Source organism: Orcinus orca, chromosome 7 (genome assembly GCF_937001465.1).
Source record: "Orcinus orca chromosome 7, mOrcOrc1.1, whole genome shotgun sequence".
NCBI classification, from domain to species: Eukaryota; Metazoa; Chordata; class Mammalia; order Artiodactyla; family Delphinidae; genus Orcinus; species Orcinus orca.
In genome coordinates, this window is record NC_064565.1 from 116,713,202 (window position 1) to 116,737,071 (window position 23,870).

The following is a 23,870-nucleotide window of genomic DNA, read 5'->3' on the forward strand; positions in this document are numbered from 1 at the left end:
CTACCAGGCAGTTTACAACCAAAGCCAAATATTTTGTGCTTGAAATTTAACAAGCTCAATTTCCACATTAGGAAACACAAAGCACTGTGAAAGAGCCTGAATGTGGAAGTGACACTTTAACCATTTCAGGGTTTCTCCTTAAAAATATAGCAGCACGCAAACCTGCTGGAAGATTGAAAAAAAAATTTTATAAAACAAACAACAAAAACCAATAATGGCATAAGTCTGTGGGTTTCTACCATTCAAAAATGATTTGGACTTGATCACAATTCCAGTTGTGGAAAAGTGATGTCATGAACTAGAAATATTGAACAACAACAAAACATCCAGGTAGGAAACCATAACACACATGAGGCAGCAGCTGTGAAATGATTGGTCAGTCCTGAAAAGGAGTGATAAAGTGACTGGGTCTAGCTCCTCCATCTAGCGTTGTCAGATTTAGCAAATAAACATACAGGAAACTCAGTTAAATTTGATTTTCAGATAAACATGGACCAACATTTTTAGTGTAAGTATACCCTAAATATTGCATGAGATATACTAAAAAAAAATCTGATTAATTTCAGATCATTGAGGATCTGAAATTAAAATTGAAATTAAAATTGAACTGGGTGTCCTGTAGTTTATCTGGTAACCCTACCCCAATCCCAAGAAGCTTAGTTAGTCTTCAAAGGTGATATTCATTGAATTGCCTTTGACTTTCTCTCCACTGAAGACATTCTTGACCTTCATAACTCTGTTTCATGTAATCCCTTTCATCAAAAAGGCATCCTCAGCAATGGGCTTCCTATGGAGAGAAATGCAACGCTGTCTGTGTAGAGTGACTTGGCATTGCAAATGACTCTGGTCTGTTGAATGCAAAACACCTGCAATCCAGTTCCCAGATGTTTGGTGTCACCTGTAAATTTCCTTCGGAAGCAGCCTGTGAGGGCATCTTGGGAAGGTGGGTAAGCCAAGTGGAAATTTTGCTGAATACTCTGCCATCCCAACACCAAGTGTTTAAGAACCTCAAATCTAAAAGAGCGTCCCCCCTCCAGGAAGGTTATTTATTGAACTTATGTATTAATAATGTGATCTAAGCCATTTTCAAATTCTCCATTGCTGTTTGGTCCCACGTGGTGGGAACCCATCACCTTAGTATCCGGCTCCTTCATGAGCCGTTTCAGGGATGGTGAGAAGACTTATCATGTATTTTCCTACTGGAGCTTTGGCCCCCAGGCCCATCATGTGCTGGAAAATCCTAGCAGTGTTAACATTTCTAAGTGGTTCTAGGATTATTTTATGCAAAGATCTTGTTTCACCTTATTTTCTTACTGTACCCAAGCTGGCTGAAGGTGTGGAGGTACCAGCTAGGACAGTCAGGAGGGACTGAAAGAACTGTATTCCTGCTGCTTGGCTGAAAGACAGCAATAAGATGCCCATCTCTAAGCAGGGGAGTCCAGCGAAGGAGGTGCTTGGTTTAGGGGATCAGGATACATCGTGTCCCTTCTGTACCTGTGCTTCTATCTCACTGTGGGAGGGGCATAACTTCCGCCGACCTTGGGCTTGCTTACACCTGGGCTGCAGCAAAGCTGCCCATGACCCCACCCCACCCCAAACCCCACCCCCTGCCAGCACCTGATGCAGCCTCTCCTCAGGCCTTCCTCCCATCTGACGTCACCCTTCCATCAAAGCCAAGCAAAGTAGAACGTAGTCCTAAAAAGAAAATGCAAGTTCCCTTTTACTGGGACTCAGCCCGCCGCTGCCTCAGGCTGGGTCTAGGAGGGGGACAGGATGGGGGTGAAGCTGGCCAGGCAGTGCTACCCATTTACAGGAGGCTCAAGCTGGATGTTCCTCCCCCAGCACCTTGTCTGTCCCGTACTTGCAATGCAGATGCCGGGCTGGGGGGTGGACGGAGTAGGACACACCACGGACCAGCATCATCAGGATGGAGAGCCATCTCCTGGCTTCTGGGCCGGGGTCACTTCCAGAGGGAGAAAATCGAGGCTCAGAGGTACAGGGAGTACAGCCCCCCACAGGCAGCCCCACTTTTCTCTTCCTTTTTCAATCAGCTCGAAGAATCACATATTCCCAGCAATCCCAGGTGTATAGAGCAGGCTGGGACTAAGAAAAAGTGGTCACTTCCACAGCGTGACACTGCTCAGAGGGTTTGGGCCCGAGGGCAGCCAGCTTTGTTCCCAGAACTCTGCTTTCCAGCTCCATGAGATTTGGGGATTTTCAGTCCAGGAATTTTATAACTACTGGGCTCATCATGGATACCGATTCATTGGAAATTGAATTGTGTTTTTTCCATGGAGTCTGTAGCTAAGAAAATAGATATCTCTGAGCTGCAGGGCCCACGTTCTCTGATCCCCGAGAGCAGTTACAAGGAGGGTGCTCACTCGTGGGACACCCCGCTCTGGTCCTTCACCTGATCGTGGCGCCAACCCCACAGGCAGCACTGTTACCTCATTTCACAGGTGAGGACCGGGGTGAGGTTATCCAGGTTGTCTCTGTTGGTGAGAGGATTTGAATCCCATCCTTGTGGCTCTCCACCCTGAGTCAGCTGTACTACTTGACGGAATTTCCAACACCATCGAGACCCAGAAACCTGCAAATGCTGCGGTTTTGTTACTGAATGCAAGTTGTATGCGTGACGCACAGTGAGGCCAAAGAAGCTGAAATGTCGGAGTTTGGAGCAGACCAAGGGCCAAGCGTGGAGACGGGTGGCTTGTGCCCAAAGGACCCCGAACTCCTCAAAGGGTCTCAGCAAAGCACTTTCAAAGGCAAGTTGAGGGTGAGGCATGATTGGTTGTTGCAGACTTCATGATGTGGGCATCCTTTGTTCTTGCAGCTGTCCACTAGGTCAGGTCATGGTGCTCCTGTAAACCTCCAACAGGACAAGTGTTATTCTCTGTTCTGCAACTTTTTATCTCTCTATGAATGGACTCTTAAAGGTCAGAGCCCTGAGAATAGGCTACCCTGTATATTTCAGGCTCTAGGCAACATTCTTTTACAAAAGGTGCAGAGCCTGACTAAGCACAGGAGAAGGAACAGATCTAATATGGAGTCAGATTTGTTCTTCCTTATTACAGTTTCCGCAAGAGGAAAGTTCTGAGAACAAGCGGCTAGAAGACATCAGTGACAGAAATAACTGGGCAAAAGTGTGCTTTTGTGCTGTTCTACCTCTAAAGCTTGCAGACCCTGTTATTTGGGGTTCTCTGATTATCTGGTTTTGATTTACTAGACTAAGAATAAAGAGGGTGTGGATCCTTTTCGGAAGGGGATCTTATTCTTGTCTCTGTGGACTTGAGAAAGAAAGAAAAGTGAATGCAGAGACACCTTGATTTGCCAATTTCTGGGAAGCCAGCATCTATAAAGTAAGTTGGGCTTGCTTCAAAAAGAAAACAGGGCTTCCCTGGTGGCACAGTGGTTGGGAGTCCGCCTGCCGATGCGGGGGACACGGGTTCGAGCCCCGGTCCGGGAAGATCCCACGTGCCGCGGAGTGGCTGGGCCCGTGAGCCGTGGCCACTGAGCCTGCGCGTCCGGAGCCTGTGCTCCGCAACGGGAGAGGCCACGACAGTGAGAGGCCCGCGTACTGCAAAAAAAAAAAAAAAGAAAACAAAGCGACTTCATAAATCCTGGAGCTCCAGGCTGGTGCTTGTGATTGGAGGAAGCACTCCGTTCCCTATAAGCCACTTGACGAGCCAGGACGCTCTACTCAGGGAAAATCCTACCTCTCATCGCCCTGTGCAGTGCGTGAAGTTTATTACCCACCTTGGTCTTGCGCAAGCGCAAATTCAGGCAGACAAGACCAGCCGAAGGTCGGTCATGTGTACCACGAGTGGCGGTGCTGGTATGTAACTATCAGAGTGTTTATCTTCAAAAAAATCTCTTTGCCTCCAATTAGAGACAAAATGGAAAGCCATTGTACCGTGCACACTGTATCTGGTCTCCGGTTTCTAAACCTTTCGTCATAGTTGTGAAGCTTGTCCATTTCGAGCACCCAAGAGCCTGCCTCTCTTGGACCTTTTCTCCCCAGGAGAATAGAATGAGGATCCTCCCCTCTGCTGTCATTTCCCTGCTGCGGACCACGGTGGCCTGATGACTCATTCTTGTGCTCGCCGTGCTGGTGAAGGACCTGGAACTAGGTTTCTAACATCCAAGGCAGACAGCCTTCTGGTACCTCCATCTTATAAGAGGCACAAAAGTGTGGACTGCCCTCAGGGAAACACCACGGGCTGTCCACAAGGCTGACTTGTGGGCTGGACCCAGGCTTCTTATCTGGCTGGAAGGTACCAGGACTGCCTACCATCCAGCTTCTATTACATCAGGGCCGTGCCAGGACTGGGCCAGGCAGCCTTTCAGTATCGCCATGGAACTAGTCTTATTCATGGAGTGACAGTGGGGTTCCTCTGCTCACTAGTGCTTGCTGGTATCTGCAGGTCACATACAGAAGTCCTTTTAATCCCATACAGAAGTTTTTTTTCCCTTTGGAGAAAGGCTCAAAATGCAAATGTCTGGATGAGGCAAAATAATGGCTGCAATACACAAACGTTATTAATCTAGTAGTGGTATTAATATCTATTAAAAATTGAATTCCTTCTACGTGTCAGACACCATGCCAAAAGCCTACAGAATTTTCTCATTTAATCCTTACAGATATCCCAAGAGGCAGACACTGTGATTCTATTTGACAGAGGAGGAAGGAAAAGGTGCTCAGAGAGTTTAGACACCGTCCTATGAAGGAAAAGACCTGGGCTCCAAACACTGGCTCTGAGCTTATCCCAGACCAAGCTTCTGGACCTGGAATTCCCTGCGTGTGGATGGTCTCAGCGTCTTTCTCCTGCTTCCTGCTCTGAGCAAGCCCCAGGGCAGCGAGCATTTGCAGAGCCTTCCTGCCCATGTTCCCCAGGCCACCATCTACTCAGCTGCTCCAGCCAGAAACCTCAGACCCTACAACTCCATCTGCCCTCCCACCCCGTGCCCACTCCCAGATGGATCCGGCATCCTCCACCCTTTTGCCTTCTCCACATGCCCAGGGTGCCTGCAAGAGGCAGTGTTCCCTGCCCCCGCCACGTCCTGTCTCTACAAAATAGCTAGGGCGATGCTTTACAAAAATTCCTATTTTCCTCCTCCTTAAAGCCCTCTAAAATCCCAACGTATATTTAGAATAAAATCCCAACTCCTCACCATGGCCAGTCCCTGCCCCGTCAGGCCCTGTCCCCTTTTCTGAGCACCCCATCCTTTCTGTGGCTCTTTTAATCATTAATCATGAAGGCTCTTTCCTGCCCCAGGACCTTTGCACATGTGACCGGTGCTCTGTCTGTATCATTTCCCCCCACTCTATTAGCAGGGCTCACTCCTTATCATTCAGTCGTCCGCATAAATGTCACCCCTCAGCTGTGGCTGATCAAACGACCTCAGCTGGGCTCCTTGGCCCTTGAGTTTTCTACCATGTGGCTCCTGTCTTTCTAGCAGATTCGGTCAGTACCTCTCCAGTGAGAGTGGAAGGGCCATGAGGGCAGGGCAGACTGTTCCTGTTCACCACTGTGTCCCAGCCTGCACAGAGCCTGGCACAGAGCAGCGCCTGGTCATGACCTGTAGAATGATGGGTGTGGCTGAAGCCCACCTTTTCAGCAGGTGGGGTGAGGGCAGCGCTGTGTCCACACTCTGTGTTTGTGGCCCCTTTCCCACCACAGAGACAGTTCTCACCGCCTCACCTCCCAAATCCAGCACCATTTCCTCTCTCAGCCCCAGTTCCTCTTTTATAATTATTTCCAAAACGTCACGCAAAGTGGTCGTCAGGCAGAGGCTGAAACACATGGGTCCCGTGGAAGCAGTGTCCCCACTTTCCCTCCATGTGTCTCTGTGTGTGTGTGTATCTGCGTGTGCGCCTGTGTGTGTGTGCCTGCATGCCTCTGTGTGTGTGCGTGCACGTGCCTACCACTCTCAGCTGCTAGCTCAAAGTGAGTATGCCCTGTTTGGATGATCAGACCAGAGCTTCTTGCGCTAACCCTTATATGAGGCCTGGGCTAGAACGCTGGGCCCCCAGAGGAGGCTGGCCTGAGCGTGGTGGTGGACATGAACCTGCGGTGTGAGCCCCGGGCCGTCCGATGACCTTCCTGGCCCCACGGCTTCCCCTGGCCCATGCTGGCCTTCCTTGACCTGCTGTGGAAGTTCTTCCCCTCCCTCCAGACTCAGATGGGAAGCCGTTTCCAGCCAGGAAGAGGGGACAGGGGAGTCTCTGTGGTCAGTCTGGCTCTTCTGGGTGTGTGGGGCTTGTCAGCACTTGGACAGGGGTCCAGGCAACTGGGGTGAACTCACAGGAGCTGAGAGTCTCGGGGTGGTGGCCAGAACTGGAAATCAGGGCAGAGGAGGACAGGATCACGCGGAAGCCGGGTCAGAGCCAGGGCGGGTCCCACAGGGACGCTTGTGGAGAAGGAGTGGAGGGGAAAGTCAGGTTTCCGATGCGTGGTGTCCGGGCTAAAAGGCAGAGAGCACAGAGGACTCAGATGGAAGATTCTGGAACAGAGTGCAGGGAGTCAAGGGTCTGGGTCCCGGTATCCCTTGCCTGGGCAGCAGGTCTCGAGCAGGGATGGCCCTGGAGGTTCCAGCCTGCGCCTGGGCAGAGATGACATTCTGCCGGTCACTACCTACCTGGGAAGTTTAGTGAAAGAAAAACACGGATCTTGCCCTGGAACGTGACACCTCTCTTTGGGGCTTTGTGTCAGCAAAGCCTCCGTCTGCACATTGCCTGTGGGTAAACATGCAAAGGGGACTGGTGATTTTTTGTTTCTTTCTTGTTGCTGATCTCGAGGTATCAGCACTGTGGGTTTATCGGGGACCCCGGGCCCTCCCTCTCCTCTTAGCTCCCCCTCTGCAGGCCGATATCTGACCGGATATCTGACTGCTGCTGCCGGCTGCCGCCTGCCCCCTCCTTATCTGACCTGTTGTCCAGAACACGAGGCCCAGGGGTTGCGGGTGTGTCCCCCGTCCCTGTCGCCAGGGCCGGAAGGCTGAACTTTGCCCTGTCATGAGCACCAGGGAAGCCATCCACGGAGATGAAGCCGCTGGTGGTTCCTTTTGCAAAACGATCAATAAACCTCTAATTTGTCCTGAGATTTGGATTTTCATTCTTCTCGGGTTTTTCAAGGAGTCAGAGCTGTAATTCGGTTTCTTACAGAGACGACCACAGAAAATGCGTTCACGCTTTCTCTCCTGTTCCTTCTTCTGTAAAAACAATCACAAGGTCCCCACCTATTTCCAGAGAGTTCCTGAACACCGTGGGAATAGGGTGATGTTTGGGGAAGTGTTCTGGTTTCCAGGGCGATGTCTGGGAGGGGAGAGGCTGTGAAATGTGACTGGAGCTGGGGGTGGGGGTTGTGGGGGTGTGGCGGGGGGCTGTAGGAAGGACCACACTGCAGGAGGAAGCAGCCACACCTGATAAGGGGCTCTGTTGCGTTTCTCCTGATGCCACAAGGTGCATCTCTTGGGTCCGCACAGCCATCGGCACTGCAGCTTCCCTTCGCCCTGCATGACGGGGCCCCAGGGGACTCAGGAGACCTGGGGGCGGACACCAGGCCGGCAGAAGCTCCCTGCCCTGCCCCAGGACCTCGGGTCTAGGGATGCTCCTCTAGGGGGTCCGTGGGGTCTACGGGATGAAGCCACGTCGTGTTCCTGAGTGGAGAGGGCCCAGGAATGCTGATTGGGGGTCCAACCATTTTGAAGTGGTTTGAATTCAAAGGAATGCATTTCCAAAAACGTGACAGGCATTCTTGTTCTAAAAATAAACACGAGGAAACCAAGTAGCTCGGGACCACCCGGTAGACAAGCTCAGCTGACAGTAGACACTCCGTTCACTTCCTGATCGGTGCCTCCAATTCTGGGACTGGGGGACGTTACTTAGAAGATTCTACCAAGTAAACTTATTCATCACAAGCCAAAAACAACCGTGTGGCCCCTTTACCATCACACGTGTCGGGTGTAATGCGACTAGCTGTGTGCTTGGCCACTCTGCTGGTCACCTGCCTCTTGGAGTGACGTCCCTCAGGTTCCACTCCCCGCTCCCCAGCTGCCGGGGTCACTGGTAACCTGGATCTTGGGTGCTTAGTTGGGAATCTTGAGACCTTGGTGTAGCATCTCGCTGCTTTGGTCAAAACTTCTAATTTAATCTTTTCACACCTGAACCATAAACAATACCTAGGAGTTAAAGGAAGGTTTGGAAAGGTCCTTGAATCGGGGGATTTGGGGGCAAGCGCTGCTTCCACCACGGAGAGTTTGAGCTGGTCCCATCCCATGTCTCCTCGTGTGTCAAATGTCAGGATGGAGTAAGTCATTTCCGAGACGGGTTCAGCTGCAAAATGATCTTAGCATCTGTGATCTCGCGCTAACAAGCAGGCTGGTAAGACCTGGAGGACCTGCCTGCCGGAGAGGAGCGCATGGTATCATGGGAAGCGAATACCCTCCACCTCTCTGAAAGCAAGGAGGTCTCCGGGGTTAGGGGAGGGTCTGACCATGCATTCTCTCCTAGAGGGGAAGCCAAATGATACTTCGGGAGGTACTGACAAGGTGGTTAATTACCTGCGGGTTTTTTTTTTTTAGGCAAACATTTATTGAAGGCTGTTGCCTGTGAAATATTCAGTTCAAGACCGTGAAACTCACAGACGCTGGGGCTGGCTCTTGCGGGTGAGCACGCGGTCCCTCTGAGCCCAGAGCCCTGGCCAGTGAGAATCCTGCTGTGTGTCATGTCACCGGCTCAGGAGAGCCCAGCAACTCACACGTTCACCACCACCAGTGGGCGTTCGGTGGACGGTGCTCTCCCCAGGCCCCGCTCCTCACTTTCTCCAGTGGCTCTCTGTCCTGGGCTCCTGCGGCTACCACCTCACGTCTGCTGTGCACTTTCTGTCTTCAGATGGGAAGACAGTGCACCTTCTGGGTCGGGGAGCTGGACTTCTCTCTAAATCGAGTTTTGCACGCTGCTTTGGCCTGCCCCTTATGGGTAGATATTATCGTTGGCTCTTAGGGGACCATTTGTTTTCCTGTTTTGTTTTTGTTTTCGTTTTTGTTTTGCGCTACGCAGGCCTCTCACTGCTGTGGCCTCTCCCGTTGCGGAGCACAGGCTCCGGACGCGCAGGCCCAGCGGCCATGGCTCACGGGCCCAGCCACTCCGTGGCACGTGGGATCTTCCCGGACCGGGGCACGAACCCGCGTCCCCTGCATCGGCAGGCGGACTCCCAACCACTGCGCCACCAGGGAAGCCCTGTTTTCCTTTTTAAATTTCAAGTTTCAAGGGAATGTTTTGCCCCCTTAATTGGCTCTGTGGTTGGAAAAGAGGTTCCTTACACTTCCCTTCAAATTTTGAATCCACTCATCTATAAACTTTTATATAGCAATTTCGTCTGAGTTGTAGAGTAGAGTTGAAGATAGACACCACATTCAGATGTAGGGAATCTCTAGATTTTGAGCTTTGGATGTGGCATAAAGGCAACTCACAGATTCCATTCGGTCGGACTGCACGCTTGCCCCAACAACATTCCCTTCCTCAGCATCTCTTCAGCCCTGCGGCTGAAGCATTGCGCTGTTGGACTCACTTAGCAGGGGAAGACTTCTCCGTTGTTAAGGGCTGGGTTTCAGAACGCCTTGCATGTCTGCATTCCACATGGGCAGAGGGATCCCCGCAGAACTTGTCAGTCATGACAGTGATTGAAAAAGAGGAATGTTTTCTCTTGGATTTGAGCCAAGACACAGGAATCCAGCTGTGCCAACTGCATTCATAGACCATCTTCTGTGGGACGGGTCCCCTCCCCCCGACCATGTACTCCCCAATCTCTGCATTCACTTAGAATCCTGGAACGCCAGCTGAAAGGGACCTCAGAAACATCTAGTCCTATAGCCTGTGTTTCCAGATGAGGAAGATGAGGCCCGGGAAAGGCAGAAAGGGCACAGCAGGCAGTGAAACCCTGCACTGGGGTGGGTTTCTGTTTTTGACATTGCCCTGGTTCCCACAACCTGTGGAATTATTATTTGCCACTTATAGATAAACCACAGCAACAAAAATGTCAGGGAGCTGGAGTGACTTGCCCACATTGAAAGGTAGATATTTTTGGCATAGGATTCAAAGGAGGTCCCTCCAGTGCGTGCATGCATTCAATCACTCATTCATTCATTCATTCATTCAGGTATTCCCTGAGCTCCTTCTCAGGGACAGTGAAACAGACTGTGAGGAAACCTGGGAAATCCCTTCTCTCGAGGACACAGACGGCTGGCCGCTCTTCTGTTCTGAACCCCCCTCAATGTCAAGCTTTCCTGCAGTTGTGAGCTACCCTTGTGTTTTTCTTTCTTGCTTTACACAGTCATCTTCTCTGAGGAACCAGCTCTCAGCCCAGCACAGAACGATGTGCAAAGCCCCATCTTCTTGTACGTTTACCTGATGCTGGAGGGGACCCCCAGCATGTTGAACCTGAACTTGTTGGTGCCTCACTTTTCACACACAGAAAGCATCTGGCCCAGAGTGGAGCATTTAGCAGCACTCTCCTTGTTCCCATCTCCCCATCTCTGGTCCTGTGCTCACCAGGGACAATGGCATCGCCACGCACCTGCCTCCCTCACCTGGGGTCGGGCTCTGCATCCATCTTCCTTGGCCTCTACTGTTGATCCCATTGATGCCAGCTCAGAAACGTCCCCTGCCCCAGCCTGTGGTCCCCACTCCCGGGACCACTGCCCGGTCCTTGCCTCAGGGCTTCTTGATGGCGAGTGGACCCATCAGCCCTGTGTGGGGAGGAAGATCCAGCCCACCTGGACACCTAAGGGATGTCACCAGCCAGGTGAGGCCGCAAGGCAGAGAGGACCTTTCTTCCTGCGCTCATCCTGGCCTTGTAAAAAAAGAAGGGTTTCCTCTTTTATTGTATTTATTCACAGGGGAGGTCTGAAGACTTGAACTCTTCCCTCCTCCATCCCCACAGCCTGCCCTTCTGAGCCTGGCACGTCCCGGCTTGAATCAGGTGGACATGGGGCTTCTTCAGCAGCCTCCTGAGTGAGCAGTGGGCCCAGGTGACCTACTGGGCTGGAGATGGGGAGTCTTTGCTGGAAGGTGAGCAGTGATGACTGTGGCCAGACCATTGCTGGACGGCCTCTGCCCCGCACGCTGGACGGTCCCTCCAGCGGCCTGAATCCCACCGCTGGGCAGGCGGCGGAGGGACTGGAGGCATAGGAGATGCTGGATAACAATCTCCTGAAGGTGTCAAGTTGCCAGACAGGGAAGAGGTTGTGAGGGAAACTTGCTAGACAGGAAGGCAGGGCTGTGGGAGAGGTAGACGCTGTCACCTCGCTGGACCGGCCGTCCCGTCGGGGCTCCGAGGGTGACGTTCGGGTGGGCCTGCCGCACGGGTGAACCGGGATGGGCAGTTACTTCTAGCCTACGGGAACCTTTGATTCCCCTCCCCCCCGCCATCTCTGCCAGGACACCTGACATTCCGGGGTCTGGAGCAGCAGGTGGTTCAGTGCCCCCAGGGTGCACCCACCACCAGCCCGGTCCTGCACCAGGGCCCCTCTGGTGAGGTTTTTAGGTCAAGGAAGGCAGTTAATTTGGAAAAGGGCTGAGAAAAGAAGATCTTATCCTCTTGACGTGAGATTCATGATCAAGGTAAGGAAAGAGAAAAGGGACGCTCCTAAGAGCGAAAAGCATCTTGGGGGATCATCTCTTTGGGAGGCCCCTGAGGGATCCAGTTCCCCTGCACAGGAGCCCCGCAAAGTGCCTGGAGTCCAGAGGGCTCTGAAGACCCGGAACTGCAGGGGCCGCTGAGAGGCCTGGGGAGCAGGGGTCTGCTCCCTGCCACTCCGCAGCCTCTGACCCCAGCCTTCCTCTGAGTCTCCTCCACCCAGACGTCCGGGCACCATCCCGCTGCCCCTCGGGCGGAGCAGAGAGCCTGCTGGTACCCAGACCCCACACACCATTGCAGTCAGATCTGGGCACTTAATTCTCTGCATCGTTCACCTGGGCAAACAGCACGGCCACTGCGAGGAAAGCATGAGGTGGAGGTGTGGTTACACCTTGCAGAGCTTGGGTACAAGTGGGTCGGTGTCCTCCCTCCCCCAGCCCCTCCCCACGACCGGCCCCTGTGCCGCGTGGCTCCAGTTCCATGGCCTTGATGCCTCTTCTCAACCTCTAAACCAGGGGTCCTCCAACTATGGCCCTCAGGCCAAATCTTGCCCTGGCCTCTTTTGGTTAATAAAGTTTTATTGGGTCACAGCCACGTCCGTTGTGCACGCTTGTGCATCGTCTCTACGTCTGCTTCCATGCCACACAGCAGAGTTGAGTAGTTGCGACAGAGACGGATGCCCACAAAGCCTAAAATATGTACCATGTGGCCCTTCACAGAGGAAGTTTGCTGATCCCTGCTCTATACCCATAGCGTCTGGGATGCCTCCAGATTTGCCATCTTGGCTTTTCTTCCTTCCTTCCTTCCTTCCTTCCTTCCCTCCTTCCTTCCTTCCTTCTTCTCTCTTAGTGGGTGATCTCTTTAACATTATGACACCTTTTTTTTTTTTTTACCATGTTAATTGCCCCCAAATCTAAACTCTAGTCTTTCTCCCAAAGTCCAGAGTTACCTTTACAAGAACTCACTGACTACATTCCACATGTCTAAACTCAAACCCTTTGTCGTTTTCCCTGTATCTCCTCGTCTGGATTACCCTAGTTTGGATAACAGCAGATCTCGTTCCCAGAGCTCAAACACTGTAGTCAGTCACCTTTGCTGAGTCCCTTATACTCTCCTGCTTTTTCTGTCTAATCTGATAAAGTCCTTGTCACTGTCCATTCCTGCAGGAGAGGAGATATGTCCTCCTCACGGGGTTGGGAAGTGGAGAGAGAATGGTTTAATGCTTGTAAAATACTCAGCACTAGGTGGGCACAGAGAAAGGACTCTGTTATCCATCTAGATGGATGGATGGATGGATGGACGGGTGGATGGGTGGGTGGATGGGACATGCACACCAGCTACATGAGGTTTGCTATGGGTGGGGATGTCATGAGAACTCTGCTTTGGGAACTCATTGTGGCAGCAGAGTATACAATAGTGCAGAGAGAGACAGGAGGTTGGCAGGAGGATTGGAAAAGTATTTCTGTATCCCAGATTAATAACATCCTATCTACTAACCCAGGATGGCAAACGTGTGGATGGAAACAAGAAAAATGAGCCAGGAAGATATCTGGAACCACGGGCAGTGACCAATGCTTTATCAGGCAGAGTAGAAAAACAAAGCAGGGAGTGAATGAGCGACTCAGCAAAGGTGCCCCCAGGGTTTCAGCTCTGGAACTGGAGCTGCCATTCACCGGAAGAGGGTAATCCAGAAGAGAAGTAGGTTTGGGGAAAATGATAGCGTTTGAGTTCAGGCATGCCGAGTTTAGTAAACACATTCTTATAAGAGTATCACATGTTCTACAAAGTGATTTAAGGCAGTTTATAAAACTACAGGCCGTGCAAGCAAAGGAGGTTAGGAAACTGGGCTACTGGGAAACAAGATGAAACTTGTGAGGTTTCTGGAAGTCAGCCTAGGAGCCTCTCCTAGCTTTTCAACAGTCAGAACAAAGGGGAGACCCATCCACCCCACGGGGCTTGCAGGGGCGGGAAGGAATGGGTTCATGCTTGGAGCAGCCCTGGGAGGGCAGAGAAGGCCCATAAATCCTCACTCTTCCTTTACTATTAAATTCTCTTTATTTATTTATTATTATTATTTTGCGGTACGTGGGCCTCTCACTGTTGTGGCCTCTCCCGTTGCGGAGCACAGGCTCCGGATGCGCAGGCTCAGCGTCCATGGCTCACGGGCCCAGCCGCTCCGTGGCGTGTGGGATCTTCCCGGACCGGGTCACGAACCCGTGTCCCCTGCATTGGCAGGCGGACTCTCAACCACTGCACCACCAGGGAAGCCCTATTTATTTTTTTTATACATGCATTATCCACCTGATAGAGGGTTCAGCTTCTTGAGGGGAGGGGCTGTGTCTCACTGCCAGTCTCTCTCTCTCTCTCTCTCTCTCTCTCTGTGTGTTTCCTCCCCCACCTCCCACCAGGTCTAGGACACACTGTCACACTTCACTGAATGGAGTAGTTGAGGCTGGAGGATAATTGAAGAAATGACCTGTAACCTCTTAGGTTGGATCCTTCCTGCACATCTGCTTCTGGCACGAAAGGGAAGTCCCTGATGTGTTGAGAACCCAGCAACAGGGTCCGGGGCTAGTCCCCCCCCCCATTCATCTCCACCACGCCCCCTCCCCAGTGCACATGTGCAAACCTCGGCACGTTGCTGGAAACAGAAATGAATGGGTGTTCTGGGGGCAGAGCGAAGATTTATAAAGTCTGTTGAAGGTTTTATGTAGTGTGCAATAATTTCTCATTTTATTTACTTGGGCTTTTCCTTAGCAGTGAGCACCCAAAGCCATGCTTAATTTAATAATGTATTTGCTTATCATATGCTGTGAATTCCAATCCTAAAATCTAGAATTGGTACTGGAAGTTGGCAGAGGTAAACACATCCTGTGTCATCCCTTCAGAACCGGCAGTTCTGGACATCAAATAGTGGATGTGACATGAATTTTTAAATTATTACTCTTGCTATCCGTGTGGGCATTTTATAATTGAAGATTAGTAAATTTTTTATTTAAAAAGATTTTTAGGTCTTTATACGTGCATCTAGTTCTATTTTTAGGTTACTTGAAGATTGATTTTTGAATAGTAAGTACCTGCAATAACTACTTATACTTTTCCAAAATTTTTTGAGAGGGGCACGACTTTTGCTGGGGATTCAGGGGAACTGTATTTAACCAGGTTTCTGTTTGTAGATGGAAAGATTCATCTGCCACCCCAGGAATGAGGCCTGGGTATTATTACTTGCTCTGCAATGTCCAATTTGGCCTTTGATCTTTGGGGCCACTGTTAATTTTATGGTTTACACAATTCAGAGTGTCAGACAACTGTGCAGTGCTTGCTCAGGAAAGAAAACCAGAGCAGAACTGCCTCTGCTGCCCAGCTGCCCTCCATAACAAGCCTCTCTAGGGATACAAATATTTGCACAGCAAATTGCACAGCAAATTCTAAGGCTATGTAAGCAACTGCAATTCTCCTTTGGGGTGCCCGAGACACTCAGGCATCCTGGCTACCTGCCTGGAAAGGTAGAGGTGGACGATCCATCCTCTTTGACTGGCCTTGAGGTGCTCTGTACACACCAGAACAAAAGGACAAAAATATTCTGCTCTCTGTGAGAAGCACGTAGATCAGTGTTCTTCCCGGGGTAGTTGGTAGAAGATCTCTAGGGTGATTTGTTGCAGATATATTCCTTGTGTTGTGTGTGTGTGTTAAATACACCGCTTCTGCTTTAACCCAAGTTTATTGTGTGTTTAATCTTAAGGATGGGTCCCTGGAGTCTCAACATCCAGGAGGGCACCCACAAGTCCACTAAGGGTTGCTGTTATCATTGTCCTTGTTATTATCATTAAAAAATTTTCTTTTTACATTCTCTTCCATTATAGGTTTTTACAAAGTCCCTGTCTCTTGTGCAGTGTCACGGTGTGGCTGTGACTTTCCCCAGCAACAGACAGTGGATTCCCCACCCAGTCTAGGCTGCCCTGCCCTTCAATTTGAAAACGATTCTCGCACAGAAGTGGACTGATTGTGCTACCCCTTGTCTCTGGTGGTGGTGGTGCCCCACTGGCTTGTGTCCGGATCATTACGGCAAACTGGCTACTCTGGGCGGGCCCAGGGATGGACTGGGGAGCCTGACAGGAGTCCTACAGACAAATAGAGGGCAGCCTCCATCTGGGCTGTACTTGGACATCTGTCCTCGGGGGAACTCCTGCTGGGAGATCGGTGTGTGATTTGGATAGAAAAACATGGGAGTTGTCAGCAGCGTATAAATTTCCATGCCTTTGATGGGATCATGAATGATTTTGTGGCTGAAGTCTCATGATCTGTGCTGCAAGACAGGCACTGTGCAGCCAGCAGGCTATGGACCATGGCATTTTAAAGTCCCGGGGGAAGGGCATCTTTTTAATTTAATTTTATCTTATTTTAAATTTTATTGAAATATTGTTGATTTACAATGTTGTGTTAGTTTCAGGTATACAGCGAAGTGATTCAGTTATATATATATATGTGTATATATATATAGACACACACACACGTATATATATTCTTTTTTAGATTCTTTTGCATTATAGGTTATTACAAGGTATTGAGTATAGTTCCCTGTGCTATGCAGTAGTTCCTTGTTGGTTGTCTATTTTATATATAGTGGTGTGTATCTGTTGATCCCATACTCCTAATTTATCCCTCCCCCTCCCCCTTCCCCTTTGGTAACTGTAAGTTTGTTTTCTATGTCTGTGAGTCTATTTCTGTCTTGTAAATAAGTTCATCTGCACCATTTTATTTAGATTCCACATATAAGCAATGTGGGAAGGGCACCTTTTAAAGCCACAGAGCTGGGGACCACGTGTACTTTTCAGGCCAACAGGTGTTCCGGTTGCTGGAACGTAAGTCATGAGTGCTTGGGTTCAAGTTCCAGGCACAGAGGAACTTGGAAAGCTCTAGGGAGGGACTTGGTTGACTGAGGTGAGAGGTAGGCTGGAGCCTCGGAGTGCAGAGGAGGGGAGGGCATGCAAGGACAGAGTAAAAATGCAGGCATCAAGGCCCGGGACCCTCTCCAGGGGGTTGTCAGAGTGCTGGGCTCATGCAGGGATGGGTGGTCCACGGTAGAGCATCTGTTGAGAGCTTCAAGGCCAGAAGAGATTCAGACACAGGCTACAGGCTACAGGGACCCAGGCTCCAGGAAGACAGAACCACTGGTAACTGAGACTGTGGCCCAGGCCATAGACTTGAACTCTAGGGCTCGTTCTCTGTTCTCTTGCTTAACAGCAAGGGCTTTGGCTGTCCTTTGGATCTACTTTAATAATCTAGACTAAAGTCATCTTCCTCTGGAACTCCATGAAGGATCCAAACCGTCCCATGCTGCTTCTGTTCGGACATCCATCTTTGGCGCATGGATCATAGAATACGCTTTGAGTTATCTGGCTTTTTTAAGCACTTATTGGCTTTTTGGCTAATATCAGATATGCATTTCTTACTTGAAGCTGAAAGGAGCCTGGCTTTATGTGAACATTTTTAACTGACATTTCACTGGACACCTTCAGGTGTCAAAATGAAACAGAATTAACCTTTCTGTCCTATTCACACATTATAATTACTACCACATTCCAATATTTATGTACACTGCTGGGTTACCATTTCCAGAAGGTCTGAATCCGAAGAAAAAAATCCATTTTGCCTCAGGTCTGTCAACTGGCCAGTAGTTTCCTATTATGCAAAGTAATGACATGTACCATTATTAAAGCAAACCTGACCTTTTAAAGGAAGGCCCAATCAAATGTCATACCCAGTGTTCCGACATGGCCTTGTAAAAACGCATTCTCACAGTGAAAGCAATCTTGGGAGAAGCCATTTCCCAAGGAAAGCCAACTCAGGATCCCGTGAAACCTTGATGGGTTTTAGTTTCCTCTATCAGATTACACCCTGGGTTTCCGAGGGGATTACAGATTACAAACCAAAGGGAAGGCCTTTCCTTAGTTGGAAGAAAAACAAATAAAATATGCAAGATGTTTATATTTCCAATAGCTCAAGTATGTATACACATACACACATCCCCACACACCCCCAAGGATGTAAAGTTTTAATGAGTGCCTGCAGCCCTCTCTGTTTTCTGTGCACCAGTCTTCAGCATAAAAATCCAGCTGCATCGGGAGCAGTTCGGCAGTGCAGGAGCACAAAAGCCCCTGAAGTCTCTCTGCTTCCTGGAAGCCTGTCCCAGCTCCCTGGGAGTGACCGGGACCTCTTTCCATGCCTGGCCACTCACCCTGCTTCAGGGTCCTCTTCCTCACTTACCTACCCCAGAAATGCACGTACCTCCTGGTGGTTATACCACGTGCATGCAGGTTTGTCTAGGAAAACAGAAGAAGGAGATGCTTTCCAAAGCAGTGGTCTCAACTGTCCTCAAAAGACAATGACCCTAATGGACATTTGCCTTACACGCCCAGCTTTGCAGAGCGAGCTCGGGTCCACTGTTGTCTTCCAGCCCTCACTGCAGTCTGAGCTCTTAAGGATAATGAGACTAGTCCTCAGAGTTGGATACAAAGGGAAATGCGACCTCAACCTGTGGACCCCGGCAGATGAGAACCAAGGACCTGTTTCCTAATGGGTTTGAGAGCTGCCGCTCATCTACCCCCAACCTGCCATCTTCCTCAGGGATTCTGGACCACATGGCACTACTGCTCCCGCCCCCATCTTCTGTAGGGCTGACCCTCCTTCCTGCCCCGCACCTGTCTGGTTATTCTGTTCTGCTGATGCCCTGGTTAATGTGAACCTATTTCCTGATTCCCCAGTCAAAGCTGATCTCACCCAGATGCGGGCTGCCATCTACACCCCCCTCCCTCCCTGCCCAACCAGCCCCTCCCAGCAGAACTCCCCTGTTCTGCACCACCCCACCCTGCATACTCAATTTTGAGTCACAAGGACATCGATGACTTGAATGCACTTAAATGTTAGGTACCCATCTTCCCACGCTAGACTGTGAACATCTTGAGAGCATATAATTTTCTAATATTTTGTATCTTGCCTAGAGAGTGTGTGATTATAATATTTGCTTGATCTTTATTTGTTGAATAAATGAAGGTGGGTGTCAGGCATGCGTGAATGTATGAATCTTGTTCCCAACTCTTAAAAACGTGGGGCAATTTCCATCTCATCAGTTGCAGGCATAACAACACTCGGACTGTAAGATTCTTCTGACGATGAAATGAAATCACAGGGCATGATCTTGCATATTAAGTGCTCAGAAAATATCAATTCCTTCTCCCTGCTTTCTTTAGCATCACAGTGTCTTTATACACAGTGTTTCACTATCAACTGCAGGTGAGTCTGTATCTTACCTGCAGGAGACGTATTATGTCCTCTGTGTCTTGGTGTCTTCATCCTCCCCAGCAAGGACTTCAAGCATAATGTCAGGTGCATGCGGAAGAGGGTGGTTTTCCTGAGCCCGTTTAGCCTCTTTCCTCGAGGGCAGTGGGGGTGGGAGGAAGGTGCCACCTTGTCACTCCTGAGCCACATCTTCCAAGGTTCCACACCGGGACCTGGACCGTGACATGCCTCTGTCCAGCTGCCCAGGGTCTGAGTCTCATCTCCAGGTCTGACTCTCCCACTCCATGGGCTGCGCTGTGGCCATGACCGTGTCCAGGAGCCATGGAGGTGAGGTCCAGTGGATCATCGTCATCGCCCAGAGGCTGGCAGCTGAGGACTTGAACCTCCACAAGGGAGGAAAGCACGCAGAACACCCTGCATGTTGACCTGCCAGACACAGCATCGGTCTGTGGGAACGAGAGCCATGGCGTGCCTGGGAATGGGCTGGGATGCCATAGGGACCCGCCAGGTGCAGAAAAGCAGGTTAGAAGGAGCAGGTATGTCTTCAGCTGTGGTAAAGAATAATGTTTATATCCCAACTCAGTACACACACACACACACACACACACACACACACACACACACACACAGAGCGCACACACCTGAAACAAATGTCCTATGAAAAAGCATATAAGATGCATTCTGATAGTTTCGATTCTTTTTTATTCCACTCCAGGCTAGTCAAGACTGTTTCAGTTTTTTAGATGTTGGCCCAGGGTCTCTCCATTGATTTCACATCAGTTTACATTAGTGGGTTGAGACCTTCATTTGCAAAACAATGTCTTGGGCAATTACCTCCAGGACCAGAGAGAGACTCCAGCCCAGCTTGGTGGGCGTGAAGTGAGGGTACACAGGTGGTTGGGCTCATGCCACAGTGGACACAGCGGGGCTGGGACTAGGCTGAGGCAAGATAGGAGCCCAGTGGAAAGGCACAGCATTTAAGGGGGCACCCGCTCTCCATGCCTGCGGGGAGCTCTTTAAATTCTGTGCCCCAGGCACCTGTCTCAGCTCACCTAGCCCAGCCCTGGTCCCTACGTAGCATTTCACAGGTGAGAACTCTGTCACTAAGGGGACAGAAACTGTCGCGGAGGCCACCGTGGCTGAGGCAGGATTCCAGCCCAGACCTGGCTGACCTGAGCCAGAGCTGCTTCCCAGGTGTGGTGGATCCTCTTCCTAGCCCTGTGGGGAAGGTGCAGGTCCAGCCACATCAACGGGACAGTCGGCCTGTGTGGAGACTCGACTTACGTGCAACCGAATGGGACGGCGTCCGAACAACGCAGTGGTGTGAAGTCGAGAATCCTGGGGAACGTATTAACTTTCTGAGCACGGGAAACCACACAGCCTATTCCACAGCCTTCGGCTGGGCTGGCTTAACCCTTCCTGCTTATTACTGGGTCCTTTCCCAGCCACCAGGACCCGGGGCAGGTGTGCAGAGGAGGAGAGCATCTGTGGGAGGGATGCAGCCAATGTCCACAGAGGAAGCTTGCCAGTGACACGGCACCTGCACCCCAGGCTCAGCTGTTTCCCAGTTTAGCACGTCTCAGAGGAGAAGCCGCAGGTGGCATGGGAGGACCACTGAGCCTGCCCGCCCCCGTGGGTATTTCTCTGTCAGGTACCCCTCTCCCCCCAGATCTCCCCTCCTGTCTCAGTCCCTCCTCCTTCACCGGCTCCTTTTATCCTGCTGCAGACGGGCCAGATTCCATCTCAGTGAAGCTTCCCTTCCCACCTGTCAACGATTCCCCACCAGCTGGGATGATGTGGTCCTTCTTGAGTCAAAATGGAGCCTGTCTGCCTAGGCTGGATTGTAGCCAGTTGTGGCTAAAAGAGCCTGAACTTGCATCTGCCCCATGGGCTGCTGGACTTTGATGAGCTCCCATAGGAATCATGGCGTAATCATGAAGTCAAGACACAGTTCTCATCCAGTCCATCATCCCCTCTGTGCAAGGACCGGGGGCTCTAAGGCACATGGACACCTTCTACAATTCCCAGCCTAGCCTGGTGTTACAGGGAAAGCAGGCTTGCAACAAATATTTGTTGAATTGATGAAGAGCCCACATAAGGACCAGCCCATTAAGAAAGTCCAGGCAGTAACTGAGAACGTTGGTACAGGGGAGTCCGCAGACAAGCCAACAGTAAGCTTCAGGTCAAGAGGAGAGGGTCTGTTTGCTTCTGCTTAGCCGTCGAGTTTCAGAGAGGACAGAGCCTTGATTCAACTCCTGGTTAATTGCTGAAACCTTAGTTTCCTCATCTGTGAGATGGGGACAGTACGGCATTGGCCTCCGTGGTGAGTTTTGAGGGTTTAATGAGGCGGTGAGTGCAAGAGCCATTCGTAACGGTGAATGTCAGCAGCTAGCCCTGAAACTTGGGCTTAGCCGTGCCCTTGGCAGAAGGCAGGCATCCCCGCCACAGCCCTTTACAGGACCCAGGAGCAGAGCAGTCCAGGGTTCCCTGTGGGTGCCCCCCCCTTCCCTGGAGGTTGGCTCTTGGAGACCCCGCAGTGGGCTGTGGACCAGTTCCTTCTCTGCCCTGGCAGCCTATTCTGAAGTCTGCCAGTGGCTGGCGCTGGACTTTAACAGCCTGGAGGTCCAGGCAGGGGTTCTAACACCAGAATTTTTAACCCTTTACAGTCCAAGGTAGTCTTCAAAGGCTGGGAAGATGTGCTTCTTCATATAATTTCTGTCCAGGGAGCCATAAGTGAAAATCAGACAAATTTTCTCTTTCTGTCTTTTATTAAAGTTTATTTGATTTAGGTGTCCGTGGTCTCCCGCGCGGGACAGAGGGGCCGGCCGGAGCTGGAACTTTCTCAGTACTAGACCTGGACTCCGACCCGGCGCCAGAATACAGCCGCTTTGAATCGAAGATACGTGACTCGCGAGAACAAATGACGAACAGCAGTGTGAGCTCTGGGTCTGGGTCCCTGTGAACGAGTGAGAAGAGGTCCTTGTATGTCAGGGCCTTGTTTGATTATGACCGGACTCGGGACAGCTGCCTGCCGAGCTAAGGCCTCAGCTTCTCCTATGGTGACATTCTACATGTCATTAACACCTCTGATGATGAGTGGTGGCAGGCGAGACTGGTGACCCCCCCCCATGGAGGAAGTGAGCAAACTGGTGTGATTCCCAGTAAGAAGGAGGGTGGAAAAGAAAGAAAGGGCTCCATTGAAAATCGTGAAGTTTCATGCCAGGACGGGCATGATTGAGTCTAACAGGTCGATCAAAACGAAACGTAAAAGGAGTTTCCGCCTCTCTCGAAAGTTTCCATTTTACAAGAGCAAAGAAAACATGGCCCAGGAGAGCAACGTACAGGAACAGGGAGTGACATCCAGCACCAGTGATGGCGAAAGAGGTTCCAAAGGACAGGAGGATGCTATTTTGTCATATGAGCCAGTGACACGGCAAGAAGTTCACTAGGCAAGGCCTGTCATCATCCTGGGCCCAATGAAGGACAGAGTCAACGGTGACCTGATTTCGGAGTTCCCGCGTAAATTTGGATCCTGTGTACCACATACTACCTGGCCTCGGCGTGATGATGAAGTGGATGGGCAAGACTACCGCTTTGTGGTCTCCCGAGAACAGATGGAGAAGGATATTCAGGACAAGCTCATCGAGGCACGGCAATTCAGCGATAATCTCTATGGGACCAGCCTCCAGTCAGTGAAGGGAGCTGGGGGAGGGGCAAGCACTGCATGTTAGATGTTCCTGGCAATGCTATCAAGAGGCTGCAGCAGTCACAGCTTTATCCCATTGCCATTTTCTTCAAGTCCAAGTCCATTGAAGCGCTTATGGAAATGAACCGACGGCAGACATATGAACAAGCAAGTAAGATCTATGACAGAGCCATGAAACTGGAGCAGGAGTTTGGAGAATAGTTCACAGCCATTGTACAGGGTGACTCACTGGAAGAGATTTATAACAAAATCGAACAAATCATTGAGGACCAGTCTGGGCAGTACATTGGGTCCCATCCCCTGAAAAACTCTGAAGAATCCCCTCTAACCATTCTATTGTGAACAGAAGAAATCAAGTCTCTCTTCCCTCCTCCCTCTTCATTCCTGTCCCCATGGGAAGAACAGATGACTACTGTTCTTGTCCCCTTTCTTAGATATGTCCAAAAAATTGAGTTTTCTAGTCCTGTTCTGTTTTTTTAAATTTTTGTTTTGTTTTAGTTTATTTTTGGGGATGACGCCATCTCACTCATCCTGTGACTGCGCCCATTCCTGCATGGACCTTTCCCAAGCACTAGCACAGGTGCAAATCCATCAGAGTCATTGTTTTCATAAAACCAAGCAGAAGCGAAGAGAAGAGAGGAGGACTGATGGAAAGACAGACTGGACAGCTGCGTGACTTATGAAGCGAGCTCCGTGCACCCCGCGAGGAGAGGCTCCCAGGCTTTGCTACGATCTGTGCGCTGCCTTGCAGCTTGGGACAGCGCGGTCATGGCAACAGAAAGTATCTTATTTATATATAGATATATATATATATGTAATGTATATAAAATATATAGAAATTATTATATATATATATTATACACTCTCATATAATGTATATATATACTCACACGTGAGAGAGTGGCTAACGGTGCTCCCACCGTATTAAATTGCTGATTGTTTTATGCCACCTGATGTATCTGCATGAGAGGTTTCCTTTTTGTTCATTTTTAAGCTGCTGTTAAACCTAAACCATGTTGTGCTAAAAAAAACAATAATACATTTATTTAGTATAGTTGATTCACAATGTTGTGTTAATTTCTACTGTACAACGAAGTGATTCAGTTATACATATGTATATATTCTTCTTCATATTCTTTTCCATTATGGTTTATCACAAGATATTGAATATAGTTCCCTGTGCTATGCAGTAGGACCTTGTTTTTCCATTCTTTTATTTTTAAAGA

General features: G+C 50.2%; 1 pseudogene; it reads left to right on the top strand.

The window, feature by feature from the left end:
* The first annotated feature begins 19,669 nt into the window (after positions 1 to 19,669).
* Positions 19,670 to 23,614, top strand: LOC101274220 (disks large homolog 3-like; annotated as a pseudogene).
* Positions 23,615 to 23,870: the final 256 nt, after the last annotated feature.